We start from the raw sequence: 23954 nt of genomic DNA on the forward strand, positions 1-23954 counted from the left end.
GAATTCATGCATTTGACTTGTGCTTGATGATGTTCTGAAATGGACCTTGGATCCTGAAGTCTTGAAAGTTTTATTCAGAGTGTACTTCTAAGATGATGTACTTGCTGCTTGGAGGACAGACATGATTTATGGCACCCAGAGGTTTTGGTCTATTGTAACACTCATGTAGGAAATAAAGGGCACTGGTAATAGTAACAGCAGGGGGGAAAAAAGTGCTAGGGAGGGAAGTATCAGGAAAAGAGAAATTTTCAGGTCCTGAGGATGGGGTTTATCATTTCAGTTTCAGATGTTAGCAAATACGTTTTCAAAATCATGACAAAGTGTCTATTTAAGAAAATGGTTATTAAAGAGTGGTGGATAATCAAGCATCCAGTGTGGCTTCATGCTTTTGGCTCAGATATTGTGTGCTGATGCATGAAAGCAAATTGTAGATGCTACCATGTTTTTGAACCAAGCCCTGCAAAAAAACCTTGGGTTTCCCAACATACAGAGTTATAGCTAGGACTGATACATGCATGTATACATCACCATTATAGAAACCAGAATGCTGAAGCCATAAGGAAAACCACTTTTAATACCCTATAAATTTGTAAAGATGGCTTTTTCAATTCTATTATTAGTTTCTAATAATAGAAATTAACTATCCTAAGGATAGATAATTAAAAATACATATAATAGGATGGATAATTAAAAATATGTAAAATAAAATACACCATTCTATTTTCATTGTTCTCTAGGTATACCATGTATTTTTGACACACATTCGGTATTTTCTGTTTTAAGAATAGCATGTTTATAAAAATTTGTTTTTCACCTACTGTAATTGAGGTTAGTAGCTAAAAATTTTGATAGATGCTAACATGGTCTACATTTCCTCTAAGGAAGAGTTTCTTACTGTTTCTTTGCTTTTATTTATTAATTTGAAAAAAGAATACTGCAGTTATCTTTCACACTTTGTGTTCTGTTTCAGACGATACTGATAAGCTAGGGTTTTTATCCTACCAAATAAATTGATAAATACAGCTGATTCAGAGCGTTTACATAATCTTTCCAATGTCAACAGTCATTTAAATTATCCTAACTTTATACTGAATCTCCAAAATCCAATTACCAGCTAATAATAATTGTCAGTTATACTCTAAACCTTTAATGATAGGTCACAGGGGATGTTGTACCAGAAGGATTAAATCGTTGTAGACTGTAGCTATGCCCAGCCTTAAATTACTAACCTCTTATCTCATGGTAACAGAGCTACTATATGTTTTGTCGCCATTTTTGCTAAATAGAATAAATGTCACCAAAATTAATTTCATCTTTCTTAAATTAGCTTCTTAGTGTGATTTCTCACTTCAGTCAAAATTTATTTCTTGAAGAATTTAATTTCCTCCTTAATCTATTTTATTTGAGAAAGAGGAGGAAGAACATTCAGGAACAAATGCCTTTTAAATCATTCTGTGGCTAATTTTGAAATTTACCCTTCATTAATAATTGCTGACCTCTGCAGGACTGAGTTTTTTAAGTCACTGTATACTTAAAATCAGACTGGTTCTGCCTAGTTCATGCTGGCTATATTCAAGACGCTAAAAGATAAAAGGGGGTAAATCCTGCTTGTAAGGAAAGGTAGTGCTTAATCATGTGACTACAAGATTTCCCGTGTGATGGATGATCCAAGGGAATGTTGTAATTAGATGGTTTGGTTTAGTTGCATTTATTAGTTTTTAATCATATTAAGGACATATACAAGAGAAGGAAAATACACTTAATATAAGGAATAGTGTAGCTGGAAGAAATGCTGCCTTGGAAAGAAGGCATTGAGAGTTGGCATTGTCGTACAATATAGTGACAGTGATTTCTATCCGAATTGATGGCATCCTTAAGAATGTTTCCAATGAAATGTGTATTTTAGAATGATTTAAAAAAATGCAGCTATTGGCTTTCTATTACATTTCCTGTTCTTTTGGCTTTGATAAGCTCAGTCAAAAACTTTATAGAAAGTTACAATGTAATAGTTATTTTAAAGAAAACAAATTGAAAGGATGAGGCAATTGAAAAAGGGAGGGTTCAAAAGATAAACCCTAAGTGACAGGCTCTGTCTGAAATTATCACTCAGCTGGTGTTAAGTAAAGAACACAGTATAGGGCAAAAAGAGGGGGGGAGGATTTTTAATGCTCGTAAATAAATTCTGTTCAAAAATATTGAAGTCTAGAGGGAGTATATTGGCTGGAATAGTAAAATCTCTTAAATGCCTGTGATATCCTTTTGGAAACATGATCCTGTTTAAGAATCTATCGCATAAAGAACAGGGATGACTACAAAAAAAACAAAGTAATTTCTTCTGTCGGCTGCACATGATTATCAAGGTTTTGTAAACTCAATTAGTAGAGAAGAATATATCCAAAATCTGATTAAATATTAGTGCCAGCAGGGCAGAAAATTAAACAGAGCATACACATTAATAATCTATTAAATGTTCTATCAACTTTGAACAGCTGTAGCAGTTGTTATCAGGCATTTCTTTGTGGCATCCTACAAATTTGTATGGGGCTAGGAAGTCACGATAGATTATTGCAATGGGTGGAAAGTCGGAAGTGTCTGTCACTCTTCTGACTGTGGAGGGTATCTGTGTATAGGAAAATATTGCTTTTGTGTTTAGCAGAGCTGTCATCTCGGCTTTTATTTGAGGTGTTGATATTTATCTGTATCACGGCACTGTATCTGTATCATGATATTTGTCTGTAAGATGGTTGAAATACGACCTTGGAGAAGAGCACTGTAAAATCATTATAACCTAGCAGAAATATGGCTCCTGTTACTACCTTGCCATTTCTAAAAAAGAAAGCATGCCAGTCAAGTTGGTAAAATGCTAGGTTGCTTTGCAAACAGAATGATATTCTGAGCAATTGAGCTTTTAATTCTTTCACAGAAGATATATGATACTCACTAGCCAAAATCTGTGAAAACAGAAACGTGGGTAGTCTCCAAAAGAATAGAACTAATTGTAACTTCTTGAGTTAAAATAGGACACCAAGCATGATTGATAATTTCATTGCTTTTGAGAAAGCATTAAAGGGACTGGTGTGTTCATATCAGTAACCAATCCTGTGCATGATGGGGAATTGCACCAAGAAAAAAGAAATAAGCTGGCGCAGAGTAAAGGACCTCGATGATCACGTGCTTCCCAAAACATAAGAACATGCAGAATGCTCTCCCTGGTTCAGACCAGCTGCTCAGCTGGCCCAATATTCTCTCTCTAAATGTGGCCAGAAGCAGCTGTCTGGGTAGAAACTGAGCAAGTATATATGATACTTCCCCTTAGTGCTTTTCCCCTTACTTCCCCTTCCAGCATTTGACTTTTTTCAACTAAGTTTGTTTACTAACTTGTAATGGATTTCTAGTCTCCCTTGGAGTTCATATAAGCTTCTATGCCCAGCAGCCTCTGGCAAGGAATTTCACAGGTCTACTACTTGTTGTGTAGAGACACATATCTTTCTGTTTGTTTTGAACATGTTTCCCACTGCTTCCTCTTGATGAGCCCCAGCTCTTGAATAGGAAAAGACAGTTGAAACTTAATCTCTCCTAATCATTTTTAAATCATCTGCAATTCTCTAGGCCTTCAGTAACTTTATGCCTTACTTAAACCTAGTATAGCAAGATTTCCACGTGTTAATCATTAAGCAAAACTGAACATGTGTATGCCTGGGTTTCCAACAAACGTCATATATGGGTCCTTGAACAATTTTTATGTGACATAACCCTATATGTAAAATTCAGGAAAAAATATTTAATTTTATCTTTTATTTGTTTGGTGCCTATTCTATTCAGACTGTGTATATATAAAGAAGGCTGTGGTCCTTGAGTACCAAGTCTAGAACAAGTAATTGATCTGAATAAATCTCTACAGTCACTGGTATGGCATGTGGTAGAAAGAAAGGCTCTTTCATTATTCAGTCACTACTTGCTATCAAGTCCTTCTTCCCTGACCTTTATATAAACACAAAAAAAAAAATCCCAAGAAAAAAACTACCACCAACAGACTCAGAAAATGGAAAGAGGTTTCTCCCTTTGTCCCTACTTTGTTATTTATTTGTTTCTTTGTTTTCTCTTGGGGATATTGCTTTAGTCTTCCCTTGGAGTTTGGTGGTTTGGGGGTTTTTTTGGTGTTTTTGTTTTGTTTTTTTTTTCTTTAATTTAAGATTTGTTTGTTTTGTTTCCACTTAATGGAAATGGAAGGAGACTTTGGAATATACTCTGGAAACTTTATAAAACCACAGAAGTCTGTGTTGGAGTGAGAACCTAGAAAGGCTACAAAAATGTGCCGAGGCCAATTGCGTGAGGTTCAACAAGGCTCAGTGCTGGGTCCTGCAGTTGGGTCACAACAGCCCCAGACAATGTTACAGGCTTGGGAAAGAGTGGCTGGAAATTTGCCTGGCAGAAAAGGACCTGGGGGTGTTGGTCGACAGGCAGCTGAATATGAGCCAGCAGTGTGCCCAGGTGGCCAAGAAGGCCACCAGCATCCTGGCTTGTATCAGAAATAGTGTGGCCAGCAGGACTAGGGGAGTGATCATCCCCCTGTGTGCGGCACTGGGGAGGCCGCACCTCGAGTACTGTGTTCAGCTTTGGGCCCCTCGCTACAAGCCAGACATTGAGGTGCTGGAATGTGTCCGGAGAAGGACAACGGAGCTGGTGAAGGCTCTAGAGCACAAGTCTTATGAGGAGCGGCTGAGGGAACTGGGGTTGTTTAGCCTGGAGAAGAGGAGGCTTGAGGGGAGACCTTGTCACTCTCTTCAACTACCTGACAGGAGGTTGTAGCGAGGTGGGTGTCAGTCTCTTCTCCCAAGTGAAAAGCAATAGGACAAGAGGAAATGGCCTCAAGTTGTGCCAGGGGAAGTTTAGATTGGATATTAGGAAAAAATTCTTCACTGAAAGGGTCATCAATCATTGGAAGAGGCTGCCCAGGGAAGTGGTTGAGTCATCATCCCTGGAGGTATTTAAAAGATGTGTAGATGTGGTGCTTAGGGACATGGTTTAGTGGTGGACTTGGCAGTGCTAGGTTAATGGTTGGACTTGATGATCTTAAAGGTCTTTTCCAACCTAAACGATTCTACAATTCCATGATTCTATGAAATAAAGTTTGGGAACCGAACAGCAGGTTGAAATTCTGACTTTAATTTACACCTGAGAGCCAAGGTATAGCAAAGTTTTGCAAACAGTTCATGATAACTAATAATATGTTTCTTACATGTTCTAAAACATACTCAAAAGAACAATCTTCCAACATATATTTCTGGTCTGGCTTAGTGATATATTTTGACTTGCTAGAAAGTGTTTACTGTGCTCTGGTTGTAAATAATCATACTAATTTGGGCAATGGTAAATGTTTTCTTCAAATTCTAATTGTAACTGGGTTTAGTTATAGTCACATCCAGTTAAAAATAATTTTTGTAAGATTTAAGTACATATTTCTAACCGAGGAAATGTTCTGGATTGAGTTATGTGGCATCATTTCTAAGAATAGCTTTTACAGTGACCGTAAGTAATCCTCATTACATTAGTCATCTATCCTTTGTCCCTTTTCAGTGTTTTGTTTGAATTGTTTTTCTGTTCATCTTTATACAGGCTAGATTAGAAAGGAAAAAACATTGTTCTGTTTTGGCCTTAAAAATCCAAGTGTAAGTATTTCTTTCTCTCATCTTTTCACTTAGCAGGAGTACAATTTACTGCACAATGGCACAATCCCAAATGACTGTGCTGTGCAATGAACTCAAATTAGGATTAAAGATTGTCAATTTTATTCTGAAAAGCAATGCTAGGATAATATTGGCCATCTACCAAAGCTGTACAGGCTTGAAAAGTTTTGCTGAATGTGCACAGAACTCCATTCAAGCATGGGCAGTTCACACTGGCAAAGGTCAGCTCTCTTTCTCATTCTGTAAGGTCTCTAATTTTTCATCATTAGCGTCTTTAAAGATTGCTATGGGGGTTTTGCAGGAGATAAGGGGTGAACACTGGTTTGTAGTATGATGGCACAAGGGCTGTTAAATATTTAGAGCTAGGTGTCAGGGAATATCCAGAGATTGAGGAGGGTGTGGTGAATGCTGAAAAATTGGAGCATTACTTTCTTGCTTGTAGAAAACTGGACTTTTCACAGAATAATGTATGTAAAGTCAAATAAATACGTTTCTCTCTGGTTTGCTACACGAATATATGCAACAAACCTGGGAATTATTCAGTCTGGGGGTGGGAAAGAAGGGAAATTAATTGTGCAGTAATAAGGAAATAAAATATGTGGTGGAACTAAGCAAACAGGACCAAAACCAAGCGCTCAAGAGTGAATGTTACATTGCATAATGCTATGTAATACACGTGTTGTAGCAAATAGCAATAACTGACTCCTTACCACAAGTTTGCTATTTTGCCTTCCGCCCCCCTGCCCAGGTGTAGTGCTACACTGTGTTGAGATGCCTTCTTGCTTTCAGGTGGGAGTTATTTCATATCACACTGAGTTATGTTCTATTCGAGTTCTTGACCTTTTTGTGGCACGGCTGTAATGGAAACCTTTCCTGCATTATCTTTTATAGTGATACGGCTATGCAAACATGGATGTATCTCTAGTGAAGAGACAGCCTATGACAACAGATGGGATTTTTCTAAATCTAGGCACAGCATCTCCTTGAACAATATAAGCTAAATCTGTGGTGTGATGGTCACCACAGAAACATCTGCGCTGGTTTGCAACGTTACAAATTATGGGCAAAGTCAGAAGGTTAAACTGGGTCACAGTTAAGCTGGAAGAGGTTAGCTTAGCTCACCGTTGAAGATTTTGCAAATTCGGTCAGCTGACTTTGTAGTGGAGCAGATGATGGGTCTTGCACAGGCTATTCTACTAGCTCAGATGTAATGGTAGTGACCCTCAGCAAAGGGTGTCAAAAGCAGTTACAAACTGAAATGGGGATTAACATCCTAAATAGGCACAGGCTTTTCTCTAGTGGCCGTTTGTCATGGCTTGCAGGATAGATAGATTCAGCAACAACACTACATTGTAAAAGTCAATATTGTCCTGCATGTGGAACATCATCAAATGGTCTGTTCTGTATGTTGATTCTTATGTGCCATGGGTACAGGGATAACTATGAGCATTTGGTTCTAACAATAGGCAAAATCTGAAATATTGGAGGAAAGGGCTTGTAGGGGATGTATCAGTTGAGCCACTCACCAACAGCAGCTAGCTCAAATCATGATATTCCAAGCCCATTGCCTTTATACATGGTGCTGTTCAAAGTATTTTGAAATCTGCTCAACTTCTGAAAGCAGTTTAGCTGCATTCAAATGGAACAGCACCAAAGCTAAAAGCTTTTCTTCACTGTCAGACTGACTAGTTTAGGTGCATGTCAAAACTGCTGCTGTTTCTGTAATAGCATAGTGACCTGATCTCCCTTGCAGTCTGTTGCAAGATGTAGCTATGCTTTCCCTTCGCTTATTCCATTGGGTATTGTGTCTATTGTTGTTTCCTTTTATATGGTCCTTATGGCTCCTCCAGGAAAAGGAAATATGAAAAGAGATACAGTCACATTTTTTGAGTCTGCATTTGTGCCATTAATCAGAATATATTTCCTTCTGACCCTGAGAACATTCAGGGTTATCCTGGGGCTTGGCGATTGCAGATGATTTCTCACTCTCTCAAACTGCCTCCACATATATCTCATTTCCAGACATAATAAAGGAAACATGATATTCATGATACATTCCCGTTCTTCTTTTGAATGTAGGTGAGAAGGATATAGACAAATCTTTGGTTCCAGCTTGCTATTTCCAGCAGTGAACCTGAAAGGCAGGAGGACATGATGTGTCCCAACCCCGGCAAGCAATAAAGGGAAAGCTTGTCTCTGCACCAGCCATTCCCTGCATGTGCTAATAAAAGAGTTTCTACTGCTGTTAAATCATCCCAAGAAGAATCAGAGGAGTAGAATTGTGCATTTACTCTTTGTAAGGCCCCATACCTCATGTAAATGGTTCCTTAGGCTTTAGCGACTTCCAGAGTGGTTTCAGTCCACCAGTAGTTCTGTCCAGCCAGATCGATTATTCTTGGTGAAGATGTGGATGTCTATTGCATGAAAAATGAGAAACTATGTGACAATAGACATCTCTTTCTTGCAGTGCTGAAAGTTTTTATGTCCCTTACAGAATTTTGAATAGAAGTTTAACAGCCTTGGGTTGGGTAGGGTGTGTGTATGGCTTCACTGGATACAGTAATTAAACACAATATGGGCTGGATGCTGAATTTGAAGAGGCTTAGATAATATGACAATGTCTTTTCAGTTCTTGCATAGAAGAGATTTACTATGCATGCATTATAAACCTGTGATTTATAAACCTCATTGACTTCATTAGTCCCCAGGGGCTTCATTCTTGTTAGCCTGGAAATGCCTGTTAAATTTTAAATTTTTATTTTTTTTAAAAATTATGACCTCATTAGAGTGAAAACATGGCTCCAGATCCTTGCCTTGTGTAAATCAGCCAAGTCTTCTGACTAACCCCAGCTGAAGATCCAAGCTGTAAATCGAAAGCCTCAGCTTTCCAGCTGCCTCTTCCAATCCCAAAGGCTGGCCCTGGTATTAGAAACATCCTCATACTAACACAAAAGGGCATTTCAGTAACTTGTTTTACGTGGCTTCTCTCAGTTAATGCAGTAGTCTCTCAATGTGCCTAAGACTTAGGCAGACACATGTATGAGACATAATGCAGTAAATTTCTTCAAAGGAGGAACGAGAGATAGGATGTTTAAAAATAATATGCAGAAGTGCTGAAGGCTGGGATTGCAAAAACTGTGAATTCCAAGTGAGATTAGGTTTCGGTCTGTCCCACTTTTTTGAGCGGTAAGAGGAGCTTCATTTCCGTAGTTTTCTAAAGTAGTGCAGTTAATCTGAGGAGCATCTCATAAAAGTTGCTCAAGGTAAAACAGACAAATGGCTTCGCTAAAGTTGTCAAATTCCACTTAACAAATGTGGTTTTTTAATGGTCCATTATTCAAATTCAAAACCATCTCGAGATTATTGTTGGATTGTGGCATTTGCACAAGTTGTTGAGGGTTTGCTCTTCATAACAGGTTTCTTTTTCTTTGTTTTAAGATATTGAAAAACCTTTCTACCTAATCTTTTATACTAAATCCCAAACAGTTTTATTTATAGTTGCCAGAAGTTCCTAATGTCATCTTAATTAGAAACATGTGGTGAAAAAAGAGGCAACTTTTAAGCTGACACTATTTTTGAGTTAAAATCTGGCATCCCCTTTCTACTGACAAGCCTGACAACTGCAGCAGCAATCACCTCATCAAATCTCTCCGTTGTGTCTCTCCTGGTTTTTGGCATCCTTCCTGTCTAAATTTTTATCAGATGAGTGCTTTTTTCTTGGCAAGTATTTTAAATACCTTCTTGTTGCTTTATCTCTGCACCGTTGCCCTTTGCCCTTAATGTCATTTCTCACATGTAAGACTGTGGCAGAATTCGAAACAAATTAGTTAGGAACGTAGATTCAAAGACCAGTTTTTCCTCTTGGCTCACCAGTCTCTTCTCCCCCCAGTTTTTAAACACCAGCATGTCACAGATACCACAGGAACACTCAGTTTTTAAGATGCTTTTTTGATGCTTCAAATCCTCAATGCCGTATCTACCCTCTTTTTCCCATGGCGTGTCCTGTGTTGCTTTTCTTTATCTTGTTTCTTCACACCATCGAAAGGTTTTCAGCTGGTGATATCTGGATCTTTAATCCTGAGTTTTGGAAATACTCAGTAGGCTATGTCAGAATAAGAATCTTTAGGTATAGATGCTTTAGACCACAGCCAAACCAGATATCTTTTTTGCAGCTTTTCTCAAAGCTGGGCTGGAACAGACTTTCTTGCAAGTATTCTGGTATTTCCTCTTCTAGTTGCTGTTGATTGCAAAGGTGATTTTGAACCTTCAAATTCAGATGAAACCAAGAAAAATGTTTTTTGGGAAAGTTATCCAAATAATTTATTTCTTCAAATAAATACATAAATATTGGATGACATTTGCAAGCTGAATTTATATGAATAAGGATAATTTTAGCATGTGTCCAAAGAAAATTCTTGCTTATCCTACAAGACTTCAGTTACGTCTTTGCTAAAGATTAGAAAAGTGCTGAATCTCAGCTGACATTTATAAGTAAGCAAAGGAATACAAAAGTAGAATTCTGTCTTCCCCTTTATATATTGTTTAAAAATGAAAAATAAGTTTCATGGAAGCAAAATCCTATCGGCCTTTTATTTCTCAGTTGAGGTGTATGGTTTGTCAGACTCTTAGAATTTATAGTTCAGCACTCAGCCTAAGTTGAGACTGCTTTTTGTAGCTTAGATGAAAAAAAGAAAGGGAAAAAAAAGAAAGGCAAGAAAAAAATTAATACATTTTTTGAGCCTTAAGCAGATCTGTGGTTCCCAAAGTAGTGTTACAGAGGTAGGCTTATTTTGTGATAACTTGATTTAAGAATTTTTAGAGTTAACCCATCAGCAAAATAGACTTTGACTACAAGGAAATTGACAGGTAATGTGGGCTTTTGTGGTCTGAGCCTTAGATTCAAATATGCGGTCTGCAATGTAGATAAAATATCCTGTGTAAAAAATATAATGCATGGACACAACTAGCAATCGTTGCCCACATATACTATGGTCAGGACTCTTTAGAAGAAAAAGCATTGTCACTAGTTTATATAGTCCTAGAGAGATGTTAAAAAATTTTTGGTACCTTTTTATCATTTAACTTTCGTGACCAAAGGACTATTAACTGCTTGTTAAACAATCTGGCTGTGCAAATCATCATTAAGTTCCAGTAGCTGCCCCACCAGGTTTTTTCTGAGATTGCTGTATTAATATAAAAAAGCATGATACAATGAGTTTTAACACTGAATAGGTATGACAAAATTGGTGACAGTATAGACAGCTCTACTTGCTGATGTCAGGATAGCCTCTGTGGGCAATGGTCATGTCCAGTAATTTCTGCCCAATAATGACAGTTGGTACCAATGGTTGTTGATGTGTCTGCAAAATTGAATTAATTTCTCATAGAAACCATATCAACATTTCAAAGTCCTATTTAGAAGCAGCTGGATTGCCATTAGGTGTTAATGTAGTTCTTTTTACATTACTAAGCAGGTTCTATTTAAGCAAGCGAATTCAGTGATGAAAGGTGCTGGATCCAATCCCCAACTATTTCTGTATTGTTGAACTGGTCCTTCTTGTTTAGGAAAAAATATTCCTCCTGTTTCAAAGGCTGCATCAAAACTAAAATTTTGATTGAAAAGAGGAAATTTATTCACCAAATTCCATTTTGTTTGAAACTGGTATCTTCATTCTGTAGGAATACAGGAAATAATGATTGTTTGTTGTCTGAGGTGGGGTTTGTTTTGGGTTGTGCTCTGTTTTGAAATTAAATTCTTAAAGATGCTCTATTACAATAGAGATTAGACTGCTTGCAGAAAGTAAAATGAGGTGTTCAAGTTTGAAGACAAATGATATTCAAGTTATTCAGCCACTTTTCAAAAGGACTTTTAAAGCAAAAATCTGTAAAATATAAACTGTGCTGTTCTAAATCTACTTTCAGAGGGCAGAGTACATCGTAACACCTCTTTGTAATTTGTGAATCTGTACTGCAGTGCTGTCATTTTATGGATGTTCTTGAAGTGTGCAAAATGCTGTCTAAGAACGTGTCTTTTGTGGACCCCCGGCTGTCAGTTTGTCCCCTCCACTGCATGGGGAAGGAGTGGAGGAGAGGCTAACTCTGCTTTAAGATGTAATCTGTTCTATCGAAGTAAAGTATTCCCTGGGTGTATTACGTTTCTGACCTGTGTCACATTTGAAGGTTATTTTTTTCAAAATGTGAGCCTAAAATGAATTTTGCAGAATAGTGTTTTCAAAAATAAATTAATATAGTAGCTCTCAGTGAGAACACTGTAAGCTGCTGAACACTCAGCAAATGAAACCCCTCTTCAGGGTGCCATGAACAGGCAATAAACTTCAAATGGTTTTGAATTTGAGTAATGGAGCATTAAGGAAACATACTAATTAAGGTAAATTTGGCAATTTTATTGGAGCCAGTTTTCTGATTTCTTTAGTCAATGAAGAGTAGTGTAAGCTGCTGGACACAGAGCATTTTGAGATGCTGGCTGCTTCTTTTCATTGCCTAATGGGAGTTAAGCTCTTCTGAATATCCAGCCACGGTTGTAGTGCTAAGTTCTTTTGAAAACTCCAGCTGTAAATCCTGACTTGGCCAGCTAATGAAGTGGGCTCATTTTCCAGTGCTAGCACCAACCCCCTGTGAAGGCAGCAGAAGCAGCTAAATATGCAGGGTTAATTTCTATAGATATACATCTAAACTCTTGGGGCAGGTGTTTTTAAAGTGGCTAAGTGCTAGGCTCTAAGGGCAAGATCAATGTGACTCAAGCTTTTAAGAGCAAGAGAACAATGCGTAAAATGCTGATCGGGTGCATTACTGACTGAAAGTCTCTAGCTGTCTACGTTTTCATCGGTGAAGTTGCTTAAGCACGCAGTGCTCCGCTGCTGCACGTGTCAGCAGTGGCTGCCATTTTGACTGTGCTGAGGCTTTGATGGCTGAGTCCTTCCTTGACCTCTTGTGGCTTGCAAATTCCACGTCCCTTGAGAGTAGCAGCGCATGTCTGAGTGGGCAGCACGCAATTCAGTGCAGGTCATGGCAGTCACAGATACGTTCACTCCAAAACACCAGGCGGAAGGGTAACAGCACATTATTCACGATGTTGGAGTGTATTCTGAATATCTGGGAGAGAAACAGGATTTTCCTCTATCTCTCCAGTGCTGACAACTTATTTTCATCTTCCCCTCTCACACTATGACCTCTGTTAGTTCTCCCTTGTGCTGGGCATCACAGTGCTCAGTGAGGTGCCCGGTTGTCCTGATCTCAGCGAGTGTACCCAGGCCACACCCCAGCTGGGGAAACATGTTCCCCTTGGAAAACCACGGGGCTCGAGTTTGTCCCACCAAAGGTTGTGCAGCAGCTTCTTGCCCAGATGGCCAGGGAAACGGAGCAGAGACTTGTTTCTTCCCAGTACAGAGATGTGCGAGGGGACCGGCATTGCAGTATATTGCAGAACATAGGTTTAGCCTCTGGATATCTATTTTTCTTTACAATTGCATTATAGGGATCTTAGGTGCTAGCCGTTAACTCAAAAAAAGCATAATGATTCTCTTTGCCAGCTGAATATCTTCATGGGTTTAGGCCTATGTGTGATTTTTTTCCTCAAGCACCTAAACTGGTTAAAAATTGACTTAGGGAATCTTGTCAATTTAATTGTAAAACACTTAAAATTCATTTGAAAATATCACCCTATGAACATTCATAAGATTTTCTTTGCCGCTCATGGTATGGTATGCAGTTGTTTTAGTAAATCGTGTTGCAGAAGAGTAATCAACCATTAAAATGCATACAATCCCGCTTCGTAGTGTAGAGCCTTCCTATGACTGCACCCCCAAAGGGTGGTTCAGTCACCACGTTGCATCACAGTGCCATGTTGTTACTTAACAAGCGAAAGTACTTTTGGATGCTTTGTATAGGACGGCTAAGGCTTTAACTGACCTGTCCCATGGAAATGAAGATGAATGGTAACTCTCCAGTCTGCTCCCAAATGTTATTCGTAGTTATTTTCCAGTCTTACACAGAGCGTGTGCTGCAAGGCAAAGGCCGTGGCACAAATGGGCAACCAGCTGCCTTCTGAATTTCTAACTGTTGTTTTGAGGCTCAATTTTGACGTCGTTTAAAATAGCACGTAACTATGCGGAGAAGAGAAAGTTATGTGTTAATAGAAGAAAGTATTAGGAATTGAGATGCTGATTTATTAAAAGATCTTGTGGAATAGCAAACCAAAGCTCTTAAAGCCTTTGTTCAAAGGGAATGCTTAATACGAGGATTTAAGACCAAATACACTTCTTTTTCAGTATAATGTAATGCTGATTTGTAGAATCAGTGCGCAGAAAAAATATTATAACAATAATGTTGTTGGAAGAAGGTTAAGCACATCTTTATGAAAAACCAACATCGCACAAGCAGTCTTATTGCCGGTATTGTTCTCTTATTGCATCGTAGCATGTGCAACATCCAGGTCACTGCCAGTGCAAACCAGACAAGCTTAAGCTGCGATGAGTGATACTGAAGGGGGGGCAGGGTAAGGGGGGCTCTGTGTGTGGATCTGGATTGTCTCAAACTCAGACCCCAAGCAGAGATCCAGTGCTGGCAAATACAGCGAGAGTCTGTGGGGAAACTCCGCAACTGAAGTCTGCGGGGAATGGGAAAGAGTAGTTCCAGATAGGCCACCTTGACAAAGGTATTAGGTGTAGCAGGACATGCTGGTGTTCTGAACACACTGACAGTTATGAGCTTTTTAAGCAAATGTTTCTCATTTCTTTTTTCTCTTTGTTAGTTAAGTTGGATTGGGTGGCTGGTGCTGAAACAATTTAATCCTTGTCTACAAAGCAATTTATTGCAAGTTATTGCATCCTATTGCAATTGATTGCTTTATTGTTGTTGGCGTGCTCTGTGCTTTTTCTCTTAGAAATTTCATTTTGCAAATGTAGTAATAATATTTTACATGTGTAGAGTGCCTTTCATCACAAAATACTTCACAAACTAGATAGAGCTTTTGCAGTCAGTTGTTTGAAAGGGACTTATGCTGGTATCAGGACACATAGCCACCTTTGCCCATGTAGTCCAGCCAGGCTGGGGCTTTATCATGCTGTTTACTTTCTCATAACCTAGATTGTCACCTGAGTAATAAATAGCCAACTTCCATTCCTGGCTCAGATGCATTTACTGCTGTGACTCAAAAACTGAAGTACTTGCTGGGTAGGAAAACAGTTTCAATTATACTGGCTGCCACCCTGTTTGCCTGATTGGCCACAAAACTAAGGAAAAAAGTGTAAGAAAGGAACTTGAGACCAAAACAAAGGTATTTTTAAGTCTTGTTATTTTCTTTTTGTGCATTGTTTTAGGCAGGTATGATTTTAAAAAGTGTTACCGATCCAGATCCTGTTTATTTGACCAACTTTTGTTAGTTTTAAAATTTGCATTTGTCTTGTATTTATTTTATTGTGTGCTATAGCCTAAAGCTGAGACGCTGTATTAATAAAGTTGACCCGCTAGAGGTAAGGACAGAAGACTCTTTGCTCTGTGGTAAGCTGGCCTTAAATTTGAGCAAATCCTTGGAAATTCTATGGCATTCAGTGAAAGAACCGATTTAATTTAAACTGAACTGCACACAACCTTTCAAAAATTAAATCTGCTACATATATGGATAATACTACCCTTAAATATTCAGCCCCTGTTACTTACGTTAATTCAGTGGATTTTTCGCTGTCTCCACATAACTTCCGTGTAAAAGTAAAGGCTAATCTACTGGTTCAGACAAAAGGCTTAAGCTCAGCTGATCCGTGTTCTGTTTCCTTTTTATCACGTTCTTGCATTTTTCTCCATCTGTAAAAAGGAGATGACAGCACTTCACTGCCTCATGATTGTGTAAGGATAAATACATTGATTGTGAGATGCTCAAAATGATTGAGCCAAGTATGTAAATAGGCCAATTTATATATAGATGCTTTCAAATTAGAAGTTGGGATATTTTGTCTTGGAGAAGTGTGGAGGAAGAGATTAGCTACCTTGCTCAAAGTATTTAGCAGTGAAGTGGTTAACAAAATATATATACAGGCAATGTTTAGGTTTCAGAGTTAACACCCTATTGAGATGATTGAAAATAGTTCACATCTTGCTGAACTGTCATTTTGAGCTGTCTGCCAATTTAAGAACATATTGCTGCCTCAGTTAACATATGGTTCGAGTTGATACAGTTTTCTGTGCGACCATGAGAGCTAGACACATCATTATATGAAAATGAAAACAAATAGCTGAGTCCTGAGCTCGCTGCTTTAGGCCCCCCTGGTGTAAGCACGAGTTCAAAGCCACCTAGTCTTCCCGTTTGGAGATTCCTGCAGCATGAGAGAGTCCGGGTGCGATGGTGAGCCGCAATTGCCTGCTCCCATGCTGCAGAGCCGTGGCATGCAGCCTGTAAGGGATGTTCCCAGGAAAGTTGTTTTACAGCGCGGGCACAAAGGCAAATGATCCCCTGGGTTGCTGTACCTAATTTCTCAAGATTTAATTAGATCCTGGGATTGGTGAGCCTCCTTTTGGGATTTCTACTCCTTTACTGTATCACTGGTGGTGCAGATATGTTACACTGGGCACGTTAAAGAACTGACCCCCAAGCTCTTGCTGCATCTTAGCTGTGTCGTACTGTAAGTTAATGCTAGCAAATAGAAAAATAAAGGTGAAAGTTTCAAAGGAAACACTCTTTTTAGTGAGCACCATGAGATAGCTTTTGTTACCTGCAGAAATAAGCTTGAGCAATCTTCCACTGAATTTATAATGGCTCTGTTCTAGGACACCTGCAATTCTTTTGCATACTATCTAAGATTTTTTTTTTTTTCTGGTATGCTAGAAACTCCATGGTTGTGCTACAATTTGCCTTGCTTTTCTTAATTTAAGTTGCAGTTTTAGCACTGCATCTTTTTTCTACTTAGGCTAGGTAAATTTTGCAATATTTCCCACTTGTTATCAGGGTGTGTTCATTGCTGAAGTTCCTGGTATGTCTCATGTCACAGTAGAAAATTAATTCACTACAAACAAATTATATTTAGATTATTTTGAAGGTCTGTCTAAAGCTGAGAAAACCAAAACAAAAAAAAATTGAAGCTGAGATTTCATCCTTTCCTTGTGCAATGGGGCAAGATGCAGACCAGAGTGACTCAGGCTCTGTGTACAGCATAAAACTCTCCAGATTTGGATAAAGGGACTTTTTCCCTTGTACATATGGCTTTGTAATTGGCTCATTTCCCAACATTCTTTTTGACTCAACTTTCAGATTCAAAGGAATCCAAATATCTGACCAAAACTCATTTAATTTTCTCCTGCCTATTAGAAGTAAGTATTTGTGCAAAATGAAACCACAAATCAACTCAAGTTTGCTTGTGAGATTGATGAACCGTAATGAATCTTTCTATGAACTCAGTCTAAATTTCAAGCATGTAATAAAACACAAAAGCATATCCAAAATTCACTTTGGGTATATCCCTGCCTATCTGGTAATTTATTTTTAGGTCACTTATTTTTGGGCATTTACAAGCCAGTCAACTGACAGAGAAATGCCGCTTAGCAATGCCATCTGCAGATTGCCTACATGCGTACTGGTATACAAATTGCAGAGGCATGCACCAAATGGCAGATTTTTGGCCAATAAGATAATGGCAGGGCAGCGTTTGTGTCTTTGGAGCTATGCTGCTGGAGGATATAGGCCAAAATCTCCTGCTGCTTCACAAATCAGGTTGTTCAGATACACCGCAGACTCCTGTGCGTTCCTTGGACTTGATTAGAGATCATTGCATCCTAAATGATGTACTAGGCCGATGTGGAGATTTCTCTGGTTGTTACAGGGTGCTATTATGCTTATGATCCTGTCTGCAACGGGGAACCTGTCGGATTTGTCTTATACGAGATCTTCATTTTTGGAATCTTGATGACTGCCGTTAGACTCCATGAGTCTAATTCCCTACTACCATGCGTGTACCTAGCACAGTGACAGTACTTTATTTATAGGCAGCGAAGGGGAAAGAAACCAGGATGCATTTCATTGATCTTTCCATGTTGTAAATGTAAAATTCATGTGCACTTTTGTTTGCTTTATAGCTGTTCTCTTTCCTTTTCCTTATTTAATATGCACTTCATACTGTGCCAAGGGGTCAGTAGGGCAAATCAAGGAGCCAGATGGCTTACCTCTACCCTAAGGAAACATACCAATATTTAGCTGGGCATTTTACCAAATAAAGGCAGGGCTGGAACCCACAATAAATGTGCGAGTTGGTTAAAACTGCATCCTTTTCTTAGATTCACAGCTACAACCTCCTTGAGGCATGAGCTTTTTATACTTCACTGCCACTTTCTAGCTTTCTCCAAGTAACTGCATCTTAGGAGATATTAGAGGGGGGCGCAACTCATTTTATTTATGGCCTTTGCACAGAAACAAGTTTCAGTTATTTTAATCTGACTGAAATAAGAAACCATAATCCATGGATGAAAAGACAGTGGACAAACTCAGTTAAATCCCTAGTACCCTGAGGACGTATATTTTGTCCATTTCTGGTTTTTTATGTTCCCTTTTTTCTGCTGTTATTCCCAACTTTAACTTTTGAAAAGCCAAGCAGTTTAAGTGGCCGGGCCTGGGGAGCTTATTTGTATGCAGCACAAATTTCAGGATCTGTTCCCAAGCCTGTGCAGAGTGAAAAATGGCCTGCATTTTCTTGATAGCCCATGTGGTTGTAAAGAATAAATGGCTAATGAATTACAGATGAACATTGACGCAAATTAATCTTCCTGATGTCCCTGGGTTATATGGCAGCCATTTAAAAGTTTAATCAATACACTAAAGTTGAAAACATGCAGGCACTGCAGTTGTTTGGATGTAATAAACATCAGAGGGAAACGGGAGGCTTGTACCCAGTCCATGTATCATAATGACAGGTATTTATGTTTAATGGACTAAATATTTTTTATTGGAAGAGAGCAAATGTCAGCTTAACTTTGTAAGCCCTGCATTCAACTTTCCTTTGAGGTTGGTGAGAGACGGCTGACATGTCATTGAAAATGAAATGTAAAAAAACCAATTGAGACAAAGCGAGGATAAGGAGCTGTTTTGCCGACGAGATGTTGCTTTAATGCTCTGCAACTATTCATTAAATAAAATGTAAACTCTACCATTTCAAACGTTGCAGTAAAATGGTTTACTAGGGCAGACTTTTAATGGTTATTAGGGAAAACAAGAGCCAACCGCTGCCAAATATTCTTTTCTGGGAAACATCTTATTTGAAAAGTCTTTTCCTGAGTTACAATTTCAGAAGATTTATAATTATGGAGCAGTTGTTCCCCCCTCCCCCTTTCCTTTTAGAGACAAAGAAAACCAGAAAAATAACTTTCAGAATAACCATTTGATGGTCCTTTTTTTCCCCCTTTGAACAGAGTAATAGCTTTATATAAGCTTCCCAGAGGCTTGGATATTAATTGCACTTGAAGTCAATAAATTTTAGAGCCATGTGTGTCCAGGACTTACCTATCATTGCTATAAATGGGGAAGAAGGCTATACAAGAGTGCCAGATTCACCAGGCCTGCACAGTTGCATGTGAAAGACCACAGGAATTTATTTTCTTTCTTTAAAAAAAAATGTTGTCATATTATTTGGTCTTAGAAGACAAACTTCTTCCATGTTAAACAAAAAACTCTAATAAATGGAAGAAAAAGGGAAGATCATGTTTTACCATCTTTCTGTAATCTGTTTTAGTACCCCATTTGTTGGCTGATCTTACCTGAATGGACCCTTGATGGTCTAGAGTGGTCTCATGAAGCTTCTGGTAATGTATATTGTGGAATCACTTCAGAAAGGGATGAGGGTCTCAAGCCTATGGGTCACTGCTTCTTGGGTGATTGATTGAACTGGTTCTCTCTTGACTTCATCATCTCTCTAAAACATTCCATTCAGTTAAATAATTGCTCTTATTAACAGTGCAGTGATTCATCTGGTAGAGGTTTGATGTCTGACTTCCTGCTTCGTGATCTCCAAGCGTATTGTGTTGGCTTTACCAAAGACTGTTTAAGGCAGACAAGTGCATTGGGGGAGTGGCAGAAATCTCATATTCCTACAGAAGCACCTGATATATCTAACTTCTGTTTGGCAGGCAGGCAATTTTATTTTAAATTGTTATTTTAACAATTTTATTTTATCTCAACATCTCCTTGTCATGTAGCATCAGGTTCTACTTCAGATTAGGTGGCTACTAATATTGTGAAGAAAGCCAGATTTGGCTAAATAATGTTGTAGATTGATAGTGTCGTGTTTATAAGAGATCCTATACTGCTTCCTGATAACAAAGTAATTGTTGAAGAAGCTTCTGAAAATGTTACTCTTGTCTACTCCCTGGATGATGCACTATTTGCATTTTTGACAAGCCCGTAAATAAATATGTGTGAAAAGTAAAAGAATGAAAAGAGCATATTGGCCAGATAGTCTGTGAAGGCTGAAGGACTCATAGTGCAGCACAAGATTGAAATCACGCAAAAATGGCTTTTTTTTCCCCCTCTTCTGCTGAGCCTGTGTCACTTGTCCCAGATAGAGTAGCTTCCTAGTCTCAAGCACCCAGTATGGCCTAATCTGATGCTTCCAGGCATGCTACTTTCTCCTGATTTTACATCCTGCAGTAGGGAGTGGGTTGCTCCTTCCATCGTATGGCCACACTGCACTATGGCTACGATTTACCCGTAATGCAGTGCAAGGCAACTGAGCCCTGACATGCTGTTTTGTGGCCATCGAAAATCATCTGTTGAGTAGTTCTGAGCTGACTTCGACGTGACTGGTGAAGGTCGGAGCCTTATTATTGTCATAATGAAGCATCAAAGACTTAGAAGCAGGCTTGCAGCGTCCTGCTGAATTAAGTTACAGTTTGGTCCAGTTTCAAAAATTGTCTTCTGTTTCATAAAGCTCAAAAGCAGTTTTCCAAAACTGTTCAAAAGCAGTAAGTTTTAGTGGCATGTGAAGTAAAACAGCAGGTATCTACAGCAAAACATTAACAAGATTGCACCAGACAGAGGTGGTGTTAGTAGAAAATTGGAGGTAAAGAGTGGGTGACATTAGATTGATTCTCTCTGTCAAATGGAAAACTCTTCAGTAACTATTCACAACAAAATATGAAGTCCTCAGTAAAATGGTACGTTGGGGAGTGCAAGCTGCCACTATCCAGCATACTACTCCCACAGCAGAAGACGTAAGAAGTTATTTTCTTGGTCAACCCATTATACAATTTGACTAAATTACTCCAAGTTTGATTTTAACAACAAGAAGCTTGAATTTCAGACAAAGAAACCACTTTTACCATGGTTTCTGAATATTTAAATTCTGTAGAGAGGCAGCTGCTATGTATTATAGGCTTAATGGATAAAATACAGAAATAAAAAAAAACCAAAACCCAAACAACTAAAAAAACCCCAACAAAACCCAATGAAATAAAACAACTGCTGTAAAAGATTTCTTTTTAAGCAAAAAGCAGAAAATGTGAGAACTCAGACTCCACATTTGAAGTGAGGTTCAACTTCATTGAGAGAAAGTATCTAAGGATGTATGAACAAATATTGTCAAATGACAGAATTATTAGTGATTAAACATGGCTTTTTGAGAGAATATTTCTTTCAGTTCAAAGTTATGTGGGAGTATATATGTACTTAAGTACAGCAGCCTCACACAACTGTCTTGAAGATTTACCAGCCCAGACACACAAATCTACCTGCTCACCCTTTGCCTTAATAAGTGACGATGAAAAAATTTAATGGTGCTTTATCTGCCCATCAAAAAAATTGCCTCTGACTACTGGCTGGATAATGTTTTGCAAGGCTGATCTGCACCATGCATTCAAGTAGATATTTGTGTTTCAGTATTTTTCCTACGTAGTACCAGTGCAAGAAAGATACACAGTATGTCTGTCATATAGTTAAAATCTTTAAATGGTGATACAAAACTATTTATCTAAAATAATTTTAATCGAAGTGAAAAAGAAGATAGAGAACCACGATTTGGCAAAGAACCTTTTTCTTTACCACATTCATTTTGAATTCCTCGGGAATACGAATGCGATGATAAAGGGTGAAGGCAGTTTAAGAATTATGCCAGACGCAGCCTTCTTGAACTGGGACCCACAGCCCTGACGGCTATTAAGAAATGAAGTAACTTTTGGTTCTGATTTTGTATAATGAGTGTATGACAAAAAAGGGGTTTACTTCTACATTATCCTGCAGGTGTAACTCTGCTGTCTGTCAGTTTATCCTGTATTTTATTTTGATGAAGAGAGAACATTAGGGAGGGAAAAAAAAAACACCTCTTCATCAAAAAGCTTAACAGGAAAGAAAAAAGTCTCAAGACAGTGTCATGTATTGCTAGTTATTTGTGATGGTTAAAAGAATTATCTGAAAACAAAGAAGTCTTTCACAATGAATCTAAAACACAAAAGCTTTAATAACATTTACATCTGTGTATCATCCATGTCTCCAAATGCAAGTCATGAATAACACATAAACTAGAGTATATAGGGAACAGAAGTGCTAGCACATCATTTAAAATCCAACACACCCCATCGTCAGTGGAATCAAATACACAGCAGGAATGGTTCCAGTTGATAGACACACAATGAAGTCATTGAAAATGAAAACATATTAATTATATTCCTAAAGGTTAAGATAGTAATGGCTGAATTCCCTAATCCTGGAATAATATTAATGCCCCCAGTCCATGCAGGAAAACTGTGTAATGTTTCAAAAATTGTGGAAAATTTAGTTTTGAGTTCACTTATTTGTGCCTCACCCATGACTGACTCCACAGCATGGGGGGTAGCAGAGGGAAGAGCAGGAAGTGCAAGACAAAGACAAAACCAGGGAGAATTACCAACAGAAAAAGATGTTCTTGGTCCAAACAAGCCACTTGCACTACGTGAGCTAATTGTAAGAATAGACCATTTCTAAACTGCAGCTGTTATGTGCTTAAGCAAACCCTGCTGGGAGAACGGCTTTGTAGAACACCTCTGCTAACACAGACACATAGAGCGCCCTTTAATAGCGGAATTCAAAGCGCAGTCTTTAAGGAAAACCTTTTCCACTTCCCAATTTTCCTGAGCTTATTACAGGATGTGATCCTAGCTTGTCACTCTGACATAGGTTTCCCTTAAATGTTTTCTCTTTTCACTATCTTTTTGCCTATGTTAAATCAAAACAACGGAGGCTGGAGGCAGTGTGTGTTGGGAAATGAGTAAGGGGGGCTGAGGGGGAATGCTCAGGTTGTGTGGTAGAAAATGATAGGTGTCAAAAAACCCCACAATACACCTGGCTTGGTCGTGGTCATTTTCTTTGCATAACAACATTTTTTTTTGTTTGTCCCTGGGGACTAGTAAGATCACTCGTAAGGTAGTTAATTTTAGATGTATGCTTTCTCTACTTGTCTCTTCTCCCTCCCCCAAATCCTCATCTATGCATCTCTGACACAAGACCATTGCACCTGGGTTCCTAACTATATTAACTCCATTGTGTTGGTGTGCCGAGTGCTCCTGATACTTAACGTCTTTATGCTAAAACCCAAATCCTCCCAACAGCAAGGGGTTAATTGTCTGCTTTCAGTGCATTTTAAAACTCTCGGCTCTTGGGAATGATGTTTCCATGAGGGTTGAATGTAATTACAAAATAATATAGGCACTCTGTCTTATTTTCAGTGAGTGATACTTAAGTCCTTGCTGTTGTTGCTGCATGTGTTTATACTGGGGCTCTTCCTTCAGTGTACTCGATGCAAGGTATTTGCAAATTTGAGCCTTTGGGCTTTAAATGTTGTGCAGCTTCCTCTGTTCCTTATTCACTACAGATTATGTATAATTGATGACCTGCATTTACAGACATGGGTGGTATACAGATGTAAATGTTATTATAGCTTTTATATTTTATGTTCTCTCTGAAAGATCATTTTGTCTTTGAATAATACTCCTGTTCAGATTTTGGGGGGTTTATCTCTAAAAGAGAATATGAAATGGATATTGCACATCGTATATTTCTTAAAAGTAATTTGGAATTTTAGGGTATGGGATTGGTGGTGACTGATACACTGCCTGGATGAGATATATCCCTTTGAAAATAACAGCGCCAGTACATGCCTGCATCTGTCTAACCTCATAATTCACTTTCACATTGGGTTATGGATGTCTGCATTCAGTGAGTCTATCTTCCCTTTAGGTATTATTTCAGCCCTTTGAGATAATAAGGAAAGTTTAATTGCGTTGTTAATTGATTTTTTGCACAAC

At 38.5% G+C, this 23954-nt stretch overlaps 1 protein-coding gene across 1 annotated transcript in view; it reads left to right on the forward strand.

Moving 5' to 3' along the window:
- The window catches only part of LRMDA (leucine rich melanocyte differentiation associated), a 700198-nt gene that overhangs the window by 662349 nt on the left and 13895 nt on the right, over positions 1-23954 (forward strand). The gene's annotated exons all lie outside the window — the stretch shown is intronic.

Source organism: Grus americana, chromosome 7, assembly GCF_028858705.1.
Source record: "Grus americana isolate bGruAme1 chromosome 7, bGruAme1.mat, whole genome shotgun sequence".
Taxonomy (NCBI): Eukaryota; Metazoa; Chordata; class Aves; order Gruiformes; family Gruidae; genus Grus; species Grus americana.